The sequence below is a fragment of the Osmerus mordax genome, chromosome 3 (assembly GCF_038355195.1).
Source record: "Osmerus mordax isolate fOsmMor3 chromosome 3, fOsmMor3.pri, whole genome shotgun sequence".
NCBI lineage: Eukaryota > Metazoa > Chordata > Actinopteri > Osmeriformes > Osmeridae > Osmerus > Osmerus mordax.
The window spans coordinates 4291403-4295952 of record NC_090052.1 but is presented as its reverse complement, the minus strand read 5'-3'; positions in this window follow the sequence as shown (position 1 = coordinate 4295952).

Below are 4550 nucleotides of genomic sequence, written 5' to 3'. Positions count from 1 at the left end.
TTGTACATCTATATCCTATTATAATGAGGGGTGGGGGCAGGGGGACACCCAGCCTTACACTACAGTCAGTCAATTCTTATGTCTTCACCTTACAGTGTAATGCTGCCATAAACAGCCTTCAGTGAAAAGGTGTTACATTGTCTAGGCTATGTCATTACATAATAGGGTTGACTACCAGCAGAGGGTGTATTCATGTGATAGTCTACTACTGCATCAAATCAGTTCCAAACTTGTCCTGCAGTCTGACCTGGACCATGACACTGACAGTGCACATGGGTTAGATGTAGTTTATCTCACAGTGAAGGGTCGTTGGTTCCAAATCCATTTCACTAGTAGATTGATTGAATCCTATTTTACAACAATATAATGTACAATATTTGGCTACCTTTTAAAACAGAATCTGCTTGAATCAACTGTGCATTTATGGCTAGTCAGAATCTTTCGCTACTACAATTTGATCCAGAAAAGCAGTAATAAACTGGTGTGTGCAAAACAATTGTACCATCGCATCAAGTCAAAATAGTATGAGTTGTGTTCAGTTTTCAGTAAAGGTATGCTGCTGGCTGCACCAAACCCTGCGGTTGGCAGGTTACATTCCTTAGTGTGTGACACCATAGGACCTGCTCTACTGGTTTAGGGAAGATCTGTAGGATCTAAAACAGACTTTCTACAAAAAGTCATGTCAAGTTAGTCATTAGGCACTATTTCAGAAACACAGACAAAACGAAAATCCTATGGAGACTTCCAAAGGAGCCAAAAGTCCAGGTGAGATTATTTACATTGTAGCAGAATCCAAAACATAGACAATGACTTTTCCACAATCTTAACATAGTCACTAATACTGTATACAGTATGTATTGTTACTAAAGTTACAAGTGTGATAGTACTGAACATGGTGATTATTGGATATTGCTTTTGTGTTTCAACTAGAAGTGTGTTCAGAGCCTAAAAAAGAAAACCATGTTTTGAAATATTTAAATGTACCCATTCATAGCTAGGTTAGAACAATAGACACAGTGGCACAAACTATTCCCCCAAATTGCTTTTATGAACAAAAGCCCTAATAGTACCTATATATTGTATATTTCAGATTCTAAGCACAATTTTTTTCAGAAAGAGCTTTCTTTAAAAAGAAGAACTTGCTCAAAACTTAATTTTGAAGCACATATGTATTGGTTACACGTTTCTATCATGGTATTCAATGTATAGCACCATACCCATGGTTTCACTTATTCTGGCACAAATTCAGTATACTGATGGCTGCTGACAGAAATCCAGTGTTAACATTTCTAATTGCTTCAGAGCATGGAAATAGTCTATGCTTGAAGATTGTTTTGTTGAAACAATAGAAAAGCATAAAGATGGCATGGAAAGAGTATTTTTCTGCTAGTATCATTCCTTACATTCCTTAATTACAGTGTATGGAGGAGGGTTCCATAAGTGTATGGAGGAGGGTTCCATAAGTGTATAGAGGAGGGTTCCATACACTGTAATGAGGTTGATCCAGTTTATCTGGAAGAAGACAGAGCAGATTTCCTGTTGACGTTCTAACTGACCTGAAGGTGTAGAGGCTGCATGCTTGTGGCTAATGACAAAATTGTAACTATAAAGCTTTGAGTTGGTTGCAAGGGATGTAATTAGAGAGTAATGTAAATCAAATGTAGTTGTGCAGCGCCCCTCAATGGGAGTTTTTTTACATAACATCGGTGACACTGAGCATATTTCCAAGGCAACTGTCTGTCGTGCTGTCAGAAATGTGACTCTTGCACTGAAACATTTTCTGTACAGTTTTGTGGTGTTTCCAAGTCACAAGACACATCAAAGAAGAATTCCATAGAAGATTCCACAGTTGCCAGTCTAAGCAATAATTAATCAAATTTGTATGAAGATTTAAGACTTCTAATAAGTACATTTGATATATTTTAGGATTTCCAGGTGTAATTGGCTGCATAGATGGCACTTAAATTCCTATCACAGCTCCATCAGTAAATGAAGGAGATTATATGAATAGGAAATGTTGGGATGATGTCGTCACGATGGCCGGAAAGATGGACGACATTTTAAAAGGGTTGACTTGGTTTATTAGAGTGAGCTCGGATCAAACCAGTCCAGGAAAAGTGGTCACATGAGTGAGGCCATGAGTTACAGAAAGCCTTATATACAATGGAGTACACTAGTTCAAATATAGTTTCCATGGAATATGTCCTCACTGCGCACAGCATGTGGTCAGCATATGAGTATTCTTGAAAGGTCATACCTGACAGAACTCATCAGTGTGTTGCCCAATACTCTCTACTCTCTGGCTCCTGCCTGTCTCTAGCAAGAGGCCCGGACCAGTAAATGTAGCACCTAAATAGTAGCATTAGCTTTCCAAATTAAAGACACTTCACAATACAGCAACTGCAGCTAATTATTGTTCTGCACTGTGAAGATCATATGTGATGCAGCCCACATTATCAGCAACATGGAAGTGTCCTGTCTGTGCATGATGCGTGAATATTTTGTAAGTGTACATTGAAAACTAGAATTGCCTGTGGTGAGTTTGTACATCTATATCCTATTATAATGAGGGGTGGGGGCAGGGGGACACCCAGCCTTACACTACAGTCAGTCAATTCTTATGTCTTCACCTTACAGTGTAATGCTGCCATAAACAGCCTTCAGTGAAAAGGTGTTACATTGTCTAGGCTATGTCATTACATAATAGGGTTGACTACCAGCAGAGGGTGTATTCATGTGATAGTCTACTACTGCATCAAATCAGTTCCAAACTTGTCCTGCAGTCTGACCTGGACCATGACACTGACAGTGCACATGGGTTAGATGTAGTTTATCTCACAGTGAAGGGTCGTTGGTTCCAAATCCATTTCACTAGTAGATTGATTGAATCCTATTTTACAACAATATAATGTACAATATTTGGCTACCTTTTAAAACAGAATCTGCTTGAATCAACTGTGCATTTATGGCTAGTCAGAATCTTTCGCTACTACAATTTGATCCAGAAAAGCAGTAATAAACTGGTGTGTGCAAAACAATTGTACCATCGCATCAAGTCAAAATAGTATGAGTTGTGTTCAGTTTTCAGTAAAGGTATGCTGCTGGCTGCACCAAACCCTGCGGTTGGCAGGTTACATTCCTTAGTGTGTGACACCATAGGACCTGCTCTACTGGTTTAGGGAAGATCTGTAGGATCTAAAACAGACTTTCTACAAAAAGTCATGTCAAGTTAGTCATTAGGCACTATTTCAGAAACACAGACAAAACGAAAATCCTATGGAGACTTCCAAAGGAGCCAAAAGTCCAGGTGAGATTATTTACATTGTAGCAGAATCCAAAACATAGACAATGACTTTTCCACAATCTTAACATAGTCACTAATACTGTATACAGTATGTATTGTTACTAAAGTTACAAGTGTGATAGTACTGAACATGGTGATTATTGGATATTGCTTTTGTGTTTCAACTAGAAGTGTGTTCAGAGCCTAAAAAAGAAAACCATGTTTTGAAATATTTAAATGTACCCATTCATAGCTAGGTTAGAACAATAGACACAGTGGCACAAACTATTCCCCCAAATTGCTTTTATGAACAAAAGCCCTAATAGTACCTATATATTGTATATTTCAGATTCTAAGCACAATTTTTTTCAGAAAGAGCTTTCTTTAAAAAGAAGAACTTGCTCAAAACTTAATTTTGAAGCACATATGTATTGGTTACACGTTTCTATCATGGTATTCAATGTATAGCACCATACCCATGGTTTCACTTATTCTGGCACAAATTCAGTATACTGATGGCTGCTGACAGAAATCCAGTGTTAACATTTCTAATTGCTTCAGAGCATGGAAATAGTCTATGCTTGAAGATTGTTTTGTTGAAACAATAGAAAAGCATAAAGATGGCATGGAAAGAGTATTTTTCTGCTAGTATCATTCCTTACATTCCTTAATTACAGTGTATGGAGGAGGGTTCCATAAGTGTATGGAGGAGGGTTCCATAAGTGTATAGAGGAGGGTTCCATACACTGTAATGAGGTTGATCCAGTTTATCTGGAAGAAGACAGAGCAGATTTCCTGTTGACGTTCTAACTGACCTGAAGGTGTAGAGGCTGCATGCTTGTGGCTAATGACAAAATTGTAACTATAAAGCTTTGAGTTGGTTGCAAGTGATGTAATTAGAGAGTAATGTAAATCAAATGTAGTTGTGCAGCGCCCCTCAATGGGAGTTTTTTTTACATAACATCGGTGACACTGAGCATATTTCCAAGGCAACTGTCTGTCGTGCTGTCAGAAATGTGACTCTTGCACTGAAACATTTTCTGTACAGTTTTGTGGTGTTTCCAAGTCACAAGACACATCAAAGAAGAATTCCATAGAAGATTCCACAGTTGCCAGTCTAAGCAATAATTAATCACATTTGTATGAAGATTTAAGACTTCTAATAAGTACATTTGATATATTTTAGGATTTCCAGGTGTAATTGGCTGCATAGATGGCACTTAAATTCCTATCACAGCTCCATCAGTAAATGAAGGAGATTATATGA